At 46.6% G+C, this 19,747-nt stretch overlaps 1 protein-coding gene across 1 annotated transcript in view; it reads right to left on the reverse strand.

The window, feature by feature from the left end:
• NHSL2 (NHS like 2) overlaps positions 1–19,747 on the reverse strand; it is a 298,859-nt gene that overhangs the window by 278,582 nt on the left and 530 nt on the right. The gene's annotated exons all lie outside the window — the stretch shown is intronic.

Raw genomic sequence — 19,747 nt, forward strand, 5'->3', positions numbered from 1 at the left:
ATCACCTCAGTTGCAAAAGTTAGGTGGGTTCGTCTAGCTGTCACTTTCTGATAACTGGAATTGAGTCAACTGGCCAAATGTGCAAAAACATGCTCCCCTTTCCCGTTAGTTGATCAACAAATACGTATTCGGGCCTTATTGTATATCAGGGTACTGGGGCGACACAGACATAGCCAAGAGATAGCATCATGCTTTAGGAGTCTGGTAGGGTGCCTAAGCAAAAGATCATGGTCCAAACACCACTGTTCATTTACCACTAGTGTATCTTGATTGCGCACAAACATCCGGCAGTCAATAAACCATCTCGTGGGTGTCACGAGTTTCAGTGTGCTGGTGATGGCAGAAATTACAAAGCAACTGCTGGAAGGCATTAACTATCATAGAAGATTTATTAGATAATATACAAAGGTTTAAAGAAACAAAATTCCTGTCATCTACTAGGTCACTTTGTCATTTAACAAACATTTGCAGGGTCCCTACTTCCAAAAAAGATGTTGGGGAAAGAGGAAAAAGTCAGCCACTGCCCTTGTTCTGAAAGATGACAATACATAATGTTTTGGGGGTGATTTTCTTATTTACAAAGTTTTTTCCTATATAAGATTTCATTTTATCCTCCCAACTAACACAAAACAGAGGCTCAGCACTGGAAATTACCCCCATTAGCAAATACTTGATTGGGCAAAATAAGCAAAGTAAGCCAGGCTCATAAGCAGGCCTTCTTTCTACATCTAAAGACTTGTTACCAGCCCACAAAGACCTAATGTAATTCTGATTTCCTGTGGGGTGGAGGAAACCCATGAAGTTCATCTAAACTTAAAGTCTGAGACGTCTGTACTTCTTTATTTTAAGATTATTTATTTATTTATTTGTTTATTTGTTTATTTATTTATTTTTGTATAGATGAGCTGGGGTGTAGGCCAGAGGTGTGTGGGGGTGTGGTGGTGAGAGGATTCACCAGAGACAGAGCGGGGAACAGAACAGGCAGATGTACTGAAATACACTGCTGAGGGGAGCAGCGGGCAAGACAGGAGAGGTCTGCTGAGCTATGTGGGTTAGTTCCCTGGCCGGGGATCTAACTCAGGCTGTCGTAGTAGGCTGTCGCAGTGAGAGCTCTGAGACTTAACCCCTAGGCCACTAGGGAGGCCAGACCACAGTACTTCTATCCTGTTTCCAAATCCTTAAAACCTTTACAACAGGAACAAACTTTTTTTTTTTTTTTTTTGTGGGACCCTCGCCGCCGGCGGCCAGGGAACGAACGGGCACTGCAGAGGCTGCGGTCAGCCTTGCAGCCCAGCACTCAACCGCTGCGCCACCAGGGGAGGCCCAGGAACAAATTTTTAAAGAGAGAGAATGCTAACTTCTGGCTTCTATCTCATCTTAAGCCAAGAAATGGCCAGGCTGTTCTCCCAAGAAAACAGTCATATTATTTTCAATGGGGTGGTAAAGGAAAGAAAATAAACGAATTCAAGACGTATCAATCCATAGGTGCCTCTGCTATCTCCTCCCTGTCTGGGTCACCTGGAGAAACTAAGCATTGCAGAAGCAGACAAAGCACAGACAGAAGATAGCTGAAGGAGTCAGATGGCTATAAAGAGGAGGGGAGTCCTGATGGAGGAATAGTTGTTTTGAGGAAACAAGATTGGCAAAGGCTATGGGGTACATCCCCTGCCTCTGGTGCTCTATGCTTTTCACATAGGCCTCAGAAGTCTGAAGTGAGGTTGTCTCCTTCCATACTGTCTTCGCCCACACTGTCAAGCAATGTTAGCATTCAAGATGCTTTAAAAGCAGTACTACAGTGCCTCCCTGGTGGCGCAAGGGGTTAAGACGCAGCCTGTGAAGCTGTCCTCAGACTCTGCAGTGTGAGTTCGATCCCCAGCCAGCCAGGAAGCATCTCACATGGCACAGCAGACCTCTCATGCCTTGCCCACTCCTCCCCTTAGCAGTGTACTTCAGTTGATCTACTGTTCTGTTCCCCGCTCTGCCTCTGGTGAATCCTCTCACCCCCCACACCTCTGGCCTGTACCCCAGCTCTTGTATGCATCAAATAAAAATAAAAATATTTTAAAAAATAATAAATAAATAGAAGCAGTACTACAAAGGAAGTTTAGAGCAATACAGGCCACGCACAAGTTAAAAAAAAAAAAACAAGAAGTATCTCAATTTAACAATTTAACTCTGCAGTTGAAGAAACTAGAAAAAGAGAAATCACCCTAAAAACCAGTAGAAGGCAAGGAATAAAAAAATGAGAGCAGGAATAAATGAAATACAAAACAAAAAGACAGTCTAAAAAGACAGTCAGTGAAACCAAGAGTTGTTTCTTTGAAAAAAATAAAATTGACAAGCCATTAGCTGTTTTTACAAAGAGAGAAAACACAAATCATTAGATTCAAAAATGAAAGAGGCAACAGATACTACAGAAATACACAGGGTCATAAGAACCTATTATGAAAGTCTCTATGCAAACAAATTAGACAACGTAGAAGAAATAGACAAATTCTTAGACTCATACAATGTTCCAAGATTGAACCAGGATGAAAGAGACAGCCCAGGGCCCCCTTGGTGGCGCAGGTGGTTGAACGCCGCGCTGTGAAGCTGTCCGCAGCCTCTGCAGTGGTGGTTCGATCCCGGCCGGCAGGCTAGGGTCCTGCATGGCAAAACAGACCTCTCCTGTCTCACCTGCTGCTCCCCTCAGCAGTGTATTTCGTCAGTCTGCCTGTTCTGTCCCCCTCTCTGTCTCTGGCGAATCCTCTCACCCTCCCACACATCTGGCCTTTACCCCAGTTCTTGAATAAATAAATAAATAAATAAATAAATAAAATCTTAAAAAAAAAAAAGAGGGAGACAGCCTAAACAGTCTAATCACAAGCACTGAAATCAAAAGAGTAATAAAAAGTCTCCCCAAGAACAATAGCCCAGGACAGATGGCTTCTCCAGTGATTTCTACCAAAACTATAGAGTATCTAATACCGATCCCACTCACACTCTTCCAAGAAATTGCAAAGAGGAAAACTTCCCAATAAACTTCATGAGGTCAGCAAACAAACCAATCAAATATAGTACAAAAAGGAAAATTATAGACCAGTATCTCTGTTGCACACAGATACAAAAATCCTCAACAAAATCCTAGCACACTGAATACTGCAACATATCAAGAGAACTGTCCACCATGATCAACTACTCTTCATCCCAGGGATACAAGGTTTATTCAATATATATAAATCAATCGATAACATCCATTAGCAAAAAGGAAGACAAAATTCACATAATCATCTCAATAGAGGATGAAAAAGCATTTGACAAGATCCATTTATGATAAAAATTCTCCCCCAAATAGGAATAATGGAAGCTTTTTAAATATTATAAAAGCCATATATGACAAAAGATGGCCAATATCATACTCACTGGTAAAAAGCTGAAAAAGCATTTCTACTAAGCTCAGAAAGAAGACAGGAATGCCCACTGTCGATGTCAGAGGCCCCTGAGGCATGAAGTGCAGAGACAAGAAAGAATGTCGTGACCTGGACACAGGCCAGTCTTCCAACCCATGCTGACCAGTCTTCAGGTCATACCCCCAACATTCTCATTGTCTCAGCACTTTACACCCTAGGGATCTCCAATATATCCCCACTGTTATTCAACAGAGTCCTGGAAGTCCTAGCGGAAGCAATGAGGCAAGAAAAAGACATGAAAAAATTCCAGTTTGGAAAAGTAATCAAACTGTCACTATTTGCAGATGACATGCTAATATACATAGAGAAGCCAAAAGATTCAACAAAAAAACTTTTAAAAATAGTAAATGAATATATTAAGGTGGCAGGGTACAAAATCAATACACAAAAATCACTGGCATTTCTATATGTGAACAGTGTATCAGAAGAAAGGTAAGTATGCAATACAATTCCATTTATAATCACCTCAACCAGAAAGAAATACCTGGTAATAAATTTAATGAAGGTGAAGGAACTATACAATGAAAACTATAAAACTCCATGAAAGGAAATAAAAGAAGACACAAAGAAATGGAAAGATATCCTGTGCTCATGGGTAGAAAGTATTAGCATCATTAAAATGGCCATATTATGAAAAGCAATTTACAGATTTATTGCAATACATATTAAATGACTTTTTAAAGGAATTAGAACAAACAACCATCAGATTTATATGGAACCACAAAAGTCCTCAAATAAACAAAACAATCTTGAGAGAAAAGAAGAGAAATGGAGGCAGCACGCTTCAAACAATATTAAAAGCAACAGTAATGAAAGCAGTAGGGTACTAGAACAAAAACAGAAACTCAAACCAATGGAAAAAATTGAAAGCCATACCTTATTCTGTTTTTCCTATTCATTCCTCTGTTGGTTTAGACTTTAAGGTTTCTTGTAATTTTTTTGGAGTGGGGGTTTATTGGTAATAAATTTCTGAAGATTTTGTCTGACAAGGTCCTTATTTTTCCTGTATAGAGGAATGAGAGCTTTGCAGGGTAAAGTATTCTTGGCTGGCATTTTTTGTATTGGAGTTTGTTGAATATGTAATTCCATTCTCTTCTTGCCCATAGTGTTTCTTCAGAGAAGTCTGATGTCAACCTAAATGGTTTTCCTTTATAGATTATCTGTTTCTTCCCCCTTGTGAGCTTCATTATTCTTTCCTTGTCTTGGACGCTTGGAAACTTTACTATTATGTGTCTTGCTGTAGTTTTCCTTTCATTGTGGTTGTTGGGTGTTCTTCTGGCTTCCTGTATGTCTGTTTTCATTTCCTTCTTCATGTTTGGGAAGTGCTTTTCTATTATTTCATTGAATAGTTTCTTGGTTCCTTTGTCTCTCTCTTCACCTTCTGGGATTCCTATGATGCTTATATTTCCTTTCCTTGTGGTGTCTGTCAGATAGTTCTCAAAGTGGTTCTTCATTCTTTTTCCTTTGTACCTCTCTTTCCTTTTCTTTTTGGGTTCTTTTTATATCTGTAGCTTCGAGAGTACTGATTCACTCTTCCATTTCTTCTATTCTATTTTCATGGCTTTTCCCAGAATTCTTTAGCTCCCCCATTAAACTTTGAACATCCTCCAGTTCCTTTAATTTCTTCTTTAAGGATCCATTCTCATTCCTCAGTTCGTTGATTGTTTTCTTTTCCTTTCCTGAGTTTTCTCTTAACTCTTTTATTGTTTTCATCATGGTAATTCTGAATTCTTTGTCTGTCAGGCAGAGATAGTCTTCTGTGTCCATGTTTTTGGGTCCTGGAAGTTGACTTTCTTTCTACAGTGTATTGTTCTCAGGAGAGCCTTCTTGATCACTTGTATTTTTCTTTCTTCCTGTTGTTTGCCTTTGGCTTCGCTCTACTTGTAGTGCACTTGTACCACTTGTCTTGGCAGACATGACTTCTGAGTTGTCTTGCTGGGGTGTGGATGTATCTGCCTTGTGCCTGGGCCACTGTGGCTGGTTGATAGAGGTAGGGGTGGGGGCTCTTGTAGCTACCCCCTCCGCTCTCTTCAGCTGAACCACTGCTGAAGGCAGGTGGGATTTCTAGTTGCTCCTCCCAGAGCATTGGGGGCCACCAGAGTTGGCAGTTGTGGTGTACCTGTAGTTCCCACCTAGGTACACATCTGCCAGGTGGTTAATGTCAGCGATGGCTCTTGCAGGCTCTCCTACTGGGCATCAGTGATTGCTGGGGTTGGTGGGGCTTCAGGGTAGGGGTTTCCTGTTGCTCCCACCTAGGTTTACTTCTACTTCTACTGTGGCAGATGTCATGAGCTGTCATTTGCCCCAGGAGCCCTGCTTCCCCAGCCCCCATACACATAATTGGATCCAATGTCTCAGCCTGGGGTAGTCAAGAAGTCTTGTGTGACGCGCTGCACCACCAGGCACAAGCTGAGTCCCAATCCACTGGGAGGAGCCTGCAGGCTATGTGGAATGTACTTCTACGTTGAACTGCTAGGTCCCTCTGGGTTGTGGCTCTGGTGAGCAGAGATAAAGAAAGTAGAGAGCATAGGAAGAAAGATGATAAAAAGAAGAATGAAAAGTCAATAAGAAAAGAGATAAAAGGTGAGAGTGGAAAAGAATAAAATATGCAACAGAGAGAGAAGAGAAAGGAGGACAAAGAGGAAGGAAAGGAAAAGAAAGTAATAGTAATGATGATAGAATGGAGAGAAATAGAAATAGTAAAATAGAAAAAACAAAAACAGATGAAAAGGGGGAAAAGAGATGGAAAATAAACAAATAAACATAAAAAGGGTGTGTGTGTGGAGAATTGCAACTTAGGACTCTGTTGGTTCCCAAGAAGTGCGGCTGCTGTTTTAGCCTGGTCCGCTGGGGGGTGCCATAAGGCTGAGTGGGATAGTCTTCTCAGGATCTGTTATCTCCTGTGGGGTGTCAAGAAGTCTCAGATTTCCAATGCAGCCAAGAGTGGTCAGGGTCTGTGGCTTGGATTGGGCAGTGGTGGCATTGCCGATGATTACAGGGTGAAAAAAAAATCAGCAGCAGCTATAATCACGGTACCAGCACACGCCGGTTTCATATGGTGCTTAGATCCCAAGCTTGGTTCTAGCTGGGACCTGGCAGTGGCAGCTGCAGTGGCGGCAGCATCAGCAAACCCAACAGCCCAGGCAAAAATATTTTCATACCATACATCTGACAAGGGGTTAATCCCCAAATTTAAAAGTATTTACACAATTCCACAACAAAGAGACAAATGGCCTATTTAAAAAAAAATGAGCAAAGGACCTCAATAGACACTTCCCTAAAGAATATGTTCAGATGGGCCCTCCCTGGTGGCACAAGGGGTTAAGATGCAATCTATGAAGCTATCTGCAGCCACTGCAACATGAGTTCGATCCCCCCCAAGGAGCTACCCACATGGTGGCAGCAGACCTCTCCTAACTCGCCTGCTGCTCCCCTCAGTAGTATATTTCAGTCAATCTGCCTGTTCTGTTCCCCACTGTCTCTGGTGAATCCTCTCACCACCCCCATGCCTCTGGCCTGTACCCCAGTTCTTGTATGTATAAATGAATAAATCTTAAAAAGAAAAAAAGAATATGTTCAGATGGCCTACAGACATATGAAAAAATGTTCACCATCACTCATTAGAAGAGTAATGCAAATTTAAACTGCACTGACCCCTACATTTATTGAAGCACTATTTACATAGGTAAGCTATGGAAACAACACAAATGCCCCAAAATAGATGACTGGATCAAGAAGATGTGGTACATATACACACAATGGAATATTACTCAGCAATCAAAAAAGATAAACTCATGCCATTCTCAGCACCATGGTTGGAGCTAGAAGGGATCATGCTCAGTGAAATACGCCAGAAAGAAAAAGAAAAATATTGGATGGTTTCAGACTTATAGGAGGAATGTATGGGATCCAAATAAGGGATCAGGAAAAAAAAGTAATTATAATAAAGTAAAAATCAAAATCAACAGGCAACTATAAACCAGAGACATTCTATAAAGGTTAGGAGGGAGTTGGATGAAAACAGGGGTGGGAATCACACAAGGGACTACGGTGATGGTACATGGGTGAATTGGTGGTGGGTATTCCATGGGACTATACCCGAGATAATAAAACATATATTGTACAAAAATTAAGAATGATGTAAAAATATATATATAAAATAATGATAAAAAAGAAAAAGAAACAATTGAATGGGTGGATTAGGGTCAAGAAACAACTAAAAAATAAAAGAAAAAAAAGAAGAAGAAAGTGGGGCTTCCCTGATGGCGCAAGCGGTTAGGCACAGCACTGTGAAGCTATCCGCAGCCTCTGCAGCACGAGTTTCATCCCTGGCCAGTCAGGGAGTTACCCACATGGTGCAGCAGATCTCTCCTGTCTTGCATGCTGCTCCCCTCAGCAGTGTATGTCAGTCATTCTGCCTGTTCTGTTCCCCACTCTGTCTCTGGTGAATCCTCTCACAGCCCCCCAATTCTGGCCTGTACCCCAGTTCTTGGATGCATAACTAAATAAATCTTTTCTTAAAAAAAAAAGAAAAAAATGGGGGAAAGCATGTAAATAAATAAATAAGTTGCACTTAGATACCACTTCACCCCTGTGAGACAGGAGCATAATTAAAAAGAATGGAATTAACACATGTCAACAAAGTTGTAGTGAAAAAGGAACTCTCATCCACTGTTAGTGGAAATGAAAGTTGGCATAGCCCCTGTGGAAAACAGTACAAAATTTCTCAAGAAAACAAAAATGGAAATTCTGTATGACCCAGCAATACCATTATTAGGTATTTATACAAATGACATGAAAAATCCAATACAGAAAGAACTACACCTGTGTACATAGCAGCGCTATTTACAATTGCCAAATCATGGAACCAACCCAAATGCCCTTCAACAGATGAATGGCTAGAGAAACTGTGGAGCATATATTCAATGGAATATTACACAGCTGTGAAGAAAGATGAAGCGGTGGCATTTGGCATAAAATGGATGGATCTTGAGGTGATTATATTGAGTGATGTCAGTAAAAAAAGTGAAATTTTTCAGCTGATTTCACTCATTTATGGAATGTAAAAACCTAAAAAGCAATCATACTCAAACAGTAGAAAAAAATTTGAACTCAGCAAAAATAATAATAATGGTTACCAGAGGGATAGGGAAAAGGGTAGAGGGGATATAAGAGGGAAGCAGGTGGGATGTGGGGGTAAAAACCATTTGAATGAATTTAAAATGTAAGGACAAATGGTGAGGGGGAGGAATCAAGAACAAAAGGTAAGTCTTATCAATTCAGTGTCACCAATGCCTGACACAGTCCTAGTGCAATGAGTTAAGTGGGAGTTAGCCCTTTAAGCCTGCTCTGAATCACCAGATTAGAAACAAAGTGCTTGCCTTTATTAAAGAACATGAAAACTAAAGGGGGTTGGGGGATAATCTCAGCTACGCCCAAACTCACCATCTTAAACAGAACACCACAAAGTTTAATAACAGATAGGAGATGATGGCCACATTCTCCATGTACAATCCAGAAGTAACAAGTCGTCACAGTGAAAAATTAGCCCTAGAGAAGGTGGACCATTAGCCTGGAGAGGCAGGCAGAGCAGCATGGCCCTCCGTCAGCAGCAGCAAATGGACTGAAGACATTCTGTACCACAAAGAGAAGCTCTCCCAGGAGAGTTACAGCACTGGCGGAGTGTGCAGCATTGGGGAGAGTTAAAGAGGGTAGCATTAGGAGGGGGTGTTCTATAAATTCCTCAAGAACCAAGTCTAGCTCTTACATCTGTCTGCATGCCTGGTAACTGGCCTGGCACTGGGCACTATAAAACAGCCTGCACTATTGCCCCAGTTGTGTTACTACAGGGGCGCACTGAAAAAGGATCTTATGTCAGGGAAGAAAGTCAGGCAAATGCAATGCCCTGTCTGATTGCACATGGAGAAAGGGGTATTTTTACTTCATTATTATACTTAAAAGTGTGACTTTAACATTGGTCCATGAGGGGATGCTCCATTTTTAATAGTTATGACTATTAACCATCAAGCTAATAGAACTACTACCTACTAATAGAGCACATGAGTATTTCTAGAGAATGAGCCTTGTCGAATAATCCCACCCAAAGGGGTGCATTTTCCACATTGCTCCATGGAGCAAAGACAATTTCACCACCCCTCCACAATAATTTCACCACCCCTCCACCCGTGGGGGACACCTATCTGCCCTTTGCTCCTGCTGCCACTGAAAAGAGCACAATATATGTTCAATGGGATGGAGAGTCCATATCATCACTTCCTTCTTCCCCTCGCTCTCCAAGCCCTCCCGTGTGCACCCAGCAGTTTTGAACTTGCAGGCACAACAATTAAAACCTCTCTGCAGTCTAATGTTAATTTGTTTCCTAATCAGCGATTTTCATTAATATGGAATTATGGGGGAAAGACTTCACTGAGCTGTTTCAAAATGGGAAGTAAACTTGTGGAACTCATTCCAGGAAGCAGTACAAGCCACACACCAGAATAGAGTGGGACTTAGCTATCTAGAATCCTCAAGAAAGGAATCTCTCATAATAGTAAAGCTTCCCTGGAGCTGGACTGCCACCCCTTTTTACTACTGACTTTTCTTTAATTTTCACCATTTTAAGCAGAACTGTTCCTGAAAACACACTTGCCCGCCTTCTTATACAGATTCCTCTGCAGTCTCGCACCTCTTCTGGATGCCGCCTTGCCCATCCTAGGCAGTAGGTAATTGCTTGGGGGACAAACTCTACGGGTTGCCTTTGGCATCTCTCCCGTCTGATCACAGCAGGGAGCGGGGAGACTAAAAGTGCCCCCTCTCTCACTCCCCTCCTCCTCGTGCCCCATGCCCAAGCATTTCCCAGGGGCTGCTGATCGGGTCACCTAAGTGAAGAAACCAGGGGTTGCAAAATAGGCACAGGGGAGGCTCTTCCCCAGAAGAGCAAACACATGCCACTGACCCGGCCAGTCCTCTCCTTCTCTGCTCACCTGTTGCTCTGGATCCACATTCTGAAGTTCTATGAAATCATGAAGGGAAGACACTCAAAAGCAGACACTTTTTTCCTAAGTTGCCTTTGTTGAAGTAGATAAGGGGTTCACACACTGAACTCATTTATTCAGTTGTTCTCATGATTGTGCACTATTATTGAGGCGCAACCTTTTCCTCTTCTGTTGGTGACTCCGGCACAGCCTATCCCCACCACAAGTATTACTAAGTGGAAGTTTCCTTCCTCTTCCCTGTGCCCCCCAAACCTGGACATGGTGAAAACTTTATATTCTCTTGCAAAAAGAAGTAATTTGGGGGGTGACCTGATGTAGGGATCCAGCCAGTAACATCATAGGTGATGCTAAGTGGCTACAAACAAAAAAACGCTGTTCTCATTTAAAATGTTAGTGGTTTAGGGTGACAGGCTATAGTAAGAAGATGTAAAATAAAAGATATTTCACTTTACCTGAACATGTGTTTATTCTCTTTATCAATGAAATAAAAGGGCTTCATTTTTATGATTTCCCTTGTTCTCTTGCAAAGTCAGAAAGCAGATTATCTAAGTAGGTATCATTACCACCAATTCATCCGTGAGATCATTTTTTATCACTTGCTTTAATCTAAGCCTGCTCTACTTTGCGCTCCCTAGCCACAAATTTATGATCACTTGTCAAGGATGGCGTGGTCAGAAAAGTTTGGGAAACACTGGACTGGTCTCTTCCAGCCTTAACCATGTTTACCTTCATGGTGGTTCTCAACCCCAGCTGCATATTAGAATCAGCTAGGGATCTTTATAAAACTCCTGGTCCCTGGCCTTATCCCCCAAAACTGAGGTATTGTTGGTATGGGGTGGGGCCGTGGCACTGGCGATTTGTTTTAAGCTCCCCAGTCATTCACATTGGCGGTCAGGATCTGCATTTTTGGCTGCGATGAAAAATGAAAGATGCAGTCAGACAAGCAGCAGGAAGGACTGTGTCTAGGGAGGTGACTGAACTGTCTGAGGGTCTGGGCATCATGCAGACACAGTGAGGCAGGCCCATGACCTCAAGGCCACCCGCCTGTGAGCTCAGGCCTAGCTGCTCCGTCGCCACACTGGTGAGAGAGAGTCAGGCCCGCTGGACCCTCAGGCAAACTGACCAACCCCTCATTGGAAAACCCATAGCCCCCTGGGTTTTGTGAGAAGAAGTTGTTCCTTCACCCACTAACCCAGCTGGTTCTGTCGAACTGGTGAGTAGAGCCAGGAGCCACGCACACATCCCAAGGGAAGAGGTGAATAGAGTGCCAGCGGGTCCCGTGGGCCAGAGCTCTGACGCAAGGTGGGGGACGCAGCCCAGCTGTGTGGCCTGCACCCACCCTCTGCTGCTTCCTTAAAGCCTCCCCACTTGGTATCCCGGCCTCGCAGGCCCTGTGGTCAGCCAGCACCACATTTTTCCCGTGACAAGAAACACCTCATAGCTGCCAGGACTCTCGGGGGGACCTCGGCTTCAGTTCCAAAGACTGTTTTCCCCTTAGTTGGCGTGGCAGTGAACAGATGTCAGTGGGGGAGAAGGAAGGCGGAGCCAAAGGAAAGGAAAATCCTCTCCGCCCTGGGCACACAGGCATTCTTCACATATTCTGGAAAAGGGAAGAAAGGCTGCAGTACGGAACTGGCTAGGAGACATCCTCACGATGACTTCATCCTGTTAGTACCCCAACCTGCGATCTCAGAGGCTTTCGTGGATTCATCATCCTAGTTAGAGTTTGGTGAGGGTGTGTGTGATCATGACCAGCACGCCAGGCATTTGACATGCATTGTGTGGGGTCCTCATAACAGCCCCCTGGACTGCGGAGTGGTAACCCCCTTGTGCAGATGAGGAACTGTGGCTCAGAGACGCCAGAGTCAGAGAATCACTGCTGAGCAAGGGGGGCTTAACCCACAGCTGCTGCTGCCAAATCCCAAGAAGCATCTCTGTAAGGTGTCAGTCACTGCTTTTTTGCTATTTGTGAATGATGTTTACACTAGAAATCCTGAAAAATACAGAAAGCTATGAGGAAATATAATCACAACCACTCTTATCATCCCATCACCCTGAGGTTACCATCATCCACATATCTTTCTTATGTGTCTGTGTCTGTGTGTGTGCTCTGTTTGAACACTATTGTACATGCAATTGTATACCCTGGTTTTTCACTTAGCATCATTTTTTGCATCTCACCTTTCCTGGAGCATGACAGTTCTTGGCTGTATAGTATTCCATCTACACAGGCCTGTCAACATTTACAACTATGACCCTGTTGTAATATTTCCCTTATTTCCCCTTTTTGGTTAGTAATATAAAGGACCGAAAGATGCAGTAAGCACCCCTGAACATTTTCCTCACATGCCCCGCTTGTATCTTTAGCATCAGATCCCCCATGTAGAATCACCGAGCAGAGGAGCTGAGAATATGTAAAGACAACATCAGGACTGCAGGCAAGTGTGGCACACAACCTCTTGCATGAACAGAGAGATCCCAAGGCCTGTGGCGGAGACCACACTCCCCTCAGGGCCTGCTAGTCGGGAGGATAATATGAACTTGGCTCTTTTGCAGATACCGGGAATCAGACTATAAATTGCCAGGCAGTTAATTACACCATTCTTGGAGGAAAGGATTTCAGTTAAAATAAAAACAGCTGAATCATTTTGAAAGCTCCTCTCCTCTTTGAGTCCCTTTTCCAATGGGAAAAATAAGTTTTCTGATTTCCCCCCTGCATGGATTACAAACCGCTCTCAGGAATCCAGGCTATTGAGAAAGAACACATAAAATAATAGATGCAGCAAAAGCTCAAATGTCCCCACTCACACAAAACATTCAGGGGTATGAGGAATGGCTGTAGCTTTCTTGTGCAACGGGATACACACAGCTGGGGGCATCCAGGCAGGTGGACTCTAGCTTTCTCCCCTCTGTCTTTCTCACCATGGCTAGGTACCCCTCCTGGCCTGATGTCTTTGGGGAGGCCCGGGCTTGGCTCTGCAAAGCAGGGAGGAGCCAAGGGGACCCAGGTCTCATCTGCGCAGGCAGATTATGAGAACTTGAATGTGCATGGAGAAAACGTGCGCTTACTATTACATCTTCATTCTAACCAGGCATTTTAACCTTCCCGACATGCTCCAGTAGCCAGCTCCTTGGCCAGCAAACAGGGTGTGAGGCTCTCCCCACCCTGCCTCTGCACCAGAGGCCCATTCTGAGTCAGGAGGTGCCTTGTACCCTGTCCTCCTGAAGCACTGGAGTTCCTTCCTCCCCCACATGAGCCCTCTCCACATCCAGGCCTGCACAGGCCACTTCCCCGGCCAGGAATTTCCTCGGCCAGGAATTCCCTCCCCCTCCTTCTCCAACTGGCCTGGGTCCTTCACAACTCAAACAATGTCACATCCTCTGGGTGGCTCTTCCAAGCCCAGGGCTGAATCAGGTGCACCTGTTTGCCTTCCCTTGGACCCTCAGCCTCGCCTCCCCAGCAGGAGGGTGAGTCTGCGCTCTCCAGGGTGGATGGACAGACGTGGGGCTGCCTTCTAGATGGGCTCCTGGACCCCAGGAACCAGCACAAGGCCAGACCCAGAGTCAGGTGCTGAGTCAATGTGCAATAGCTAGAAAGAAGAGGGGTGTTCAATTTAATGGGTATTTATTAAGTGGCTATTAGGTGCCAAGTGCTAGTTTCAGAGTTGGAGAAGCAGTGATAAAGCAGGTGAATACCCCTGCCTTCAAGGAGCTTACATTCTGTTGAGGAGCTTACATATTGGAAAGGGAAGAAGAGAGGAAGGGAGGCAGGGAGAGAGGCAAGGGAAGGGAGAGAGTGGGGGTGTGTGTGCAAGGGAGGGCTGGGGAGGGACAGAAAGTCCCTGACTGCCCAAACCTCCCAAATTGAAGGTCGTGATGCCTAGTGGTCCTGGGCACCACTGCCCACCCCCACAAAGCACTTCGCGGCAGGCCTCCTGGCACAAACGGACAACACACGGTCTGTGTTGGGCGGTGCCCAAATAGCTTGTCGATAGAGACCGTGTCATCCTGTGAACTCTGACTTGACAATGTCAGTGAGGGCTCACTGGGGTGAAAGCATGGACACATGGGGAACAGGGAAGAGATGGCCGCTTGAACCAGAAAGCTCAGGCCAGTGGTTCCCCACTGAGGGTTGAAGATTCTGGGGAAATCCACGACTGGAGTCTGCAATCCCTTGCAGCGTGCAGGGCAGATGCACTGGCCACACGCATGAGGACGCCTCCGCCCATGTGTGAGGAAAGTTCGTCATTTTAAACCTGACTGTTTAAGATTTACTGGAAAGCATTGCTGAATTCACAGCAGCCTTTTGTCATTGTTCGGTCTCTATTTCTGTTTTTACCTAGAAGATTCAGAGTCCAAATTCCATCCTTAGACCAGCTGAAGGAAAAAATCCTCTGGGGTGTGAACGGGTCCTGGTCATCGGCTCTCACCCACCTGAGAAGGAGAAGCCTGAACCCAGACAACGCAGCTGCAGTAAGTGGGAAACCACGGCACGACTCCCGCAGACCGGGAGCCTTTTTTGTTTTCATTCCATTGTGAGTTGTTCACATGTCTCTATAACTTTGGGGTTACAGTTTTCCTCCTGCAAATGTGCCCATGCTCCACTCAGTTGGGAGCTCTCTGAAGGGAAAGACTGGGTCTTATTTGCTTCTGGGTATCTAGCACCCAGCACAGGGGCGAGGGGGCATGGCCAACAGGGTCCAAGTGAAGTTGTGCCCTCTCTTTAGAATAGAAAGTAACGATCTGAGGAGAAGGTGATTGAGGCCCTCAGACAAGGCAGACAGCAGCAGAGCTGCTCAACCTGTTAAGCTACTTAAGCTTTGAAGAGTAAGAAATCCATCCTCTGGAAACATGTATGCTAAATACATTTTTGGTCATCATTTTACTTTCTCACTCCCCTTGGTTTTCTAACAAAGGTCCCTTTGCAAATGCCAAGCAGGGGCTGCTGAAAGAAGGGAAAACAGTCAGGAGGTGCGGTGTGGCAAGCACTGCCCACTACTGGATTGAAAGCTCCCTTAAGGGAGATGACAGGAGGCTCAGGAGTGAAAGACCCCCACGCATGGCGACTTCCATGGGACAGTGTCAGGGTGATTGGCCTAGCCCACCCTCTCCACCCAAAAATTCTTCTTCCAAAGCAAGCTATTTCCCATTCAAGCTTAAAGGCGACTGTCTTTTGTTTTACCAGGTGGGCCTGACGGGCCACTTGCATTCTCCATGTGGTGGGAGGCTGAACTTCGGCCCTCCCCTCCACTCCAGCTCAGCCCTGCAAGTTTTGACAGGGGTCTGTTCTTCAATCCCCTCAGTGCCCAAAGGTCGCAGGAGCCATTCCTCACACAGGTCATGCTCCAGCGAGAACAAATGCCACAAGTGACGCTCAGTGACCACCTGACTTTGAACATGGCAGAGGGCAGAGCGCTCACTGGCTTAGATGTCAGAAGGCCTGGCTTCTAGATCAATGCATCTTGCATCTGACCTGCTGTGTGACTCCTCCAGCCCCACATTTCTCAACAGGCACATTAAGTCCACAGTGAGACCACCGACAACAGCGGTGAGAGACAGAGAGGAACGAAAGCATCCAATGAGCCATTTAAGTCTCAGTGTACATGTGGAGCTTTGCGTAATCGCTAAAAGCAACATTTCATGGGAAGGCTTTTGGAATTGCTTCCATAGGGAAAATGGGGAGGCACAGGCACCTCTTTGGCACTGGGCACAGACTCAAGGTGTTGACCCAGCTGGGTGCCTTTAGACAAGTCCCTTCCCCTTTCTGGGCCTCGGCAGTCAGGCCTCATGAGGCCCATAATGGTTCCTGACTGAATTTTTGGTGACCCTGGCCAAGCCAGAGAAGCACAGGACCAGAGAAGGCAAATTCACCACCTTCCTTCCTGACACCCAGTCTACTTTGTAAAGGCCAAAGATGATCCTGAGAGTCATAACGTGAGCCTTCCCCATGACTCTATTATTCCATCACCCTGAGAATTTTTATGACTCTGCTTGCTCATGTGTCTAAACCAGGAGAAGAATAAATCTCTTGCTTGCAAAGTGGAGGAAGTCCTAGTGGACATGTTAGTGTCCAACTTTCCAAGGAAGATGTTTTCAACACATGGAAATACCATCAAGCCGTCCAGGAATTTCATGGTATTTAAGCGAAAATGGGTTTGCCTCCCCTCCCTACTCTGTGCAACTACTGTCCCAAGGGTCTGTAGGGGTGACAGGTAGGACAGAAACAAAGTGAGCCCTGGCAGAGTGTTCCACGTCTCCAAAGGTCCTCCTCACATAGGTCATGTCCCCTTGCCAAGGCGATGGCTGCCAGATCCAGGGTCTGCGACCTCAACTAATGGTGGACTGGTTGTAGTCTAGCGGGGTAAGGCTCATTTTTTTCCTGCCTCACATACAAGCTCCCCTCACACCAGAGGTAAGATGTAAACAAAAATCAGTTGCCACAGAGTTGGAAAATGAAGGGGCAGGAATTTTACATCAAGACACAAAGTTTCCACTATTCAACCCCAACTGGCTGCGTTCAAGCTGAATAACCACAAGAAGTAACAGAGCATCTTTCCCACAGCAAGTTCACCGGCTTGTGTAACGTGATAGCTCCCCAGCGCTGGTCCATACCTAGAGATGCCTAATGCTTCAGTGACTTCTTGCTCATCCAGGAGGTGGGAGCCCTCCCCTCCTTTGTCAATGGCCTGACTGCTTTTGTAATTATCATTCAAGCGCCTACACACCATACACAGATGTCTGAGAGAGGAATGATGAAGCCAGGGTTGACTAGGCAGGTGTGCAGCTGTTTCCCACTGGCCTTGACCACGCCATTCTTGAGAGGAGGGCACAGGGCACACAGGGCACAAATACAATAAAACGGATCCCACTGGCAGCCAGATGCCAGGACGACTTCCAGTTATAGAAGGTGGGGCTGTGCCAAGGGTGCGGCTATAACCGCAGCCAGAGGAGCCGGCTACAGTGCTGCACCCGACCCTCTCCTCTCCTCTCCCACCATCCCCCCCCCCACTGCCCTTAGCAGTGGCAAGAGCTCCTAGAACAGTCTCAAAGGGGTTCAAGTTACCAAAGAACAACCTTCAGTGGAGGAGAGGGGGTTGCCAGGCAACCAGGCCAGCCCAGTCCCACACTTGTAACCTTGAAGTTGGGGGTAGGTGGGTTGTGAACCCCACTGTGTCCAGGAGCACCTTGGGCTCCTTTTATGCTAGCTTTCTGCTCTTCTATCTCTCTCCTCGTCCTCCCCCTGTCCTCCTACAAGGCCTGCCCCCCCCCCAGGGATCTGGGCCCAGTCTGCAAGCTGGTCTCTGCAAGCCTGAAGGTTATGGGCCAGTCTGACCTGCCATTGCTCAGTCTGTAGGTGGCGGCCAAGCTGTCCCTGCTGGGAGACTAGAATCTGCTGCCCTGTCAGGGGTCACTCACTCTGCCCATGTTGCTTCCAACCTTCCTGTCTCCTTCCCTGCGCCTGGGGTCAAACAAAAAAGCAGAATGGCCAGTAAGGGAAAAGGAGTACGGGCAGGAAGAGGCCCAGGGGAAGGGAAAAAAGGACAAGAACTGACAGCCATGGGAAAAGGGTATGTATTCATGTGGAGTGCAAGTAGAATAGACGGTCTGCTGAAGCTTCAGTGTTGTTAAGCTTATGCCCAAGTGACAAGGGCGGTGCTAGACAGGGCAGTGCCCCCATGCCCCATCTCTCTATGAGGTTAGCACTCGTGCTCAGATCTTTGCCGAGAAGATCTCATTTCAGTGCTATACAACCAAAGCTCCTGAGGAGAAAAGCGTGCTGGGCAAGCTCAGAGGGAGCCTGAGGCCAGGCCATAAGGCTAGCCTAACCCAGGCCATTGGACTGGAAAGGGAAAAACCAAGCCTTCTTGCCCAGTGAAGGGAGCTGTGTTCCATTTAGGCAGCAGCCCCCTTGTGCCTCTGAGCTGAGAGACCTGTGGTGCTCAAAGGCAAGAGACCACAGGGAAGATGGGAGCTGGCCACTCTCTCAGGTCTCTTGTAAGTTTCAAAGGAGCCACAGGAGTGCACTTTGTCCTCAGAACTGTTGCCCAGCCTTGAAAGAGATTCATCTCAGGAAACCATCTCTGTAACTCAGGGGATCCTCGGGAAGGGGCAGGTGCCCAGGCAACCTCGTGAAGTCACACTTTCCCTCAAGTGGCAGGAGCTCTCTCTTGCAGGGGACAGAAGGGTACAAGTTGCAAAACAGCCTCCTCCCTGTCCTTAATTTACCCTGCTGAACTCAGTAGGTGGCCCTCTGCAAGCTGTGTGGGGATTCTGAAAACTGCTCCCCAAGCTGACTTATCAAATTTCCCCTAGGCTAATCCTGGTAGTCAGTGGGGTGGGGGAGGGGGCACAACAATGACCTTCTCACCCTCTTTGTTAACTGAGAACTGAGCAGACAGGGCCCCAGCTCTCCAGGTCCCAAGCCAGCAGGGCTTTGCAGTCCCCCATCCACATTCCCTCTGGCAGTCATCTGTGTCTCCCACCCTTCTTCCCTCAGGGTGGTGTTTCTCCACCAGTGACCTCCACCTTCTGCCTCAGAGGTCAGAGACCTTATTGAAGAGGGGTATAGGAGCTGACTCTCCTCTCTTACTGTCAGGGGTGGGGGCAAGTGGCCTCCACGGCAGGAAGGGGCTGACCAGGGAACTCCCCAGGGAGCTGCAAGCTTGTACTCAGAAGTCACCCAGTAGTCCGCCCCTGCCTCCACCTAAACGTTTTTGGCCACACTGCTCCTCCTCACCCCTAACCTTACAGAGGAGCCAATGGGCACAGATCCCTGGCATGCCCCAGGTATGGCCAGCATTTCCAGCACATCCAGTCCCCTTGCTTTCAGTAACAGTCCCACACTCTAAGGGCCACTGCATTTGCACCATTCCTCATGCAGAGCCGGCCGTGCAAAGGAGTATAGGACAAGGACTCCTACGCTCTCACGGCTTCTGCCAGGGCTAGGTCAGGGCCGCTGGGTTTCTCAAGCATGGCTGGCCCCTAAAGAAATCCCGAAACTGAAGACAGTTGCTTTAAATGGCTATCTAGGGCACATAGGTGCTGCCGGCCCCTAAGGCCCCTAGGAGTGGGGTCCAGCAAAGCCAGGGTCAGGCTCCCCTTCACCCCAACCGGTCTGCAGCCACTCGGGGCACGGAGGCCCCTAAGGCCAGGGAGAAGAGGAGGGAGGGTGCTCAGGCAGTCTTCAGAGTAGGAGCCTCGGTCAGGCTCCAGCGCGAAATCGCCGAGATTGAAGCCAGTGGGCACCACCGCCAGGCTCTCCCCTCCCTCCCCCCTCCATATACCCCCCCCTCGGCCTTTCCT

Source organism: Talpa occidentalis, unplaced genomic scaffold (assembly GCF_014898055.3).
Source record: "Talpa occidentalis isolate TD23 unplaced genomic scaffold, MPIMG_talOcc4v2.1 talOcc4.15, whole genome shotgun sequence".
Taxonomy (NCBI): domain Eukaryota; kingdom Metazoa; phylum Chordata; class Mammalia; order Eulipotyphla; family Talpidae; genus Talpa; species Talpa occidentalis.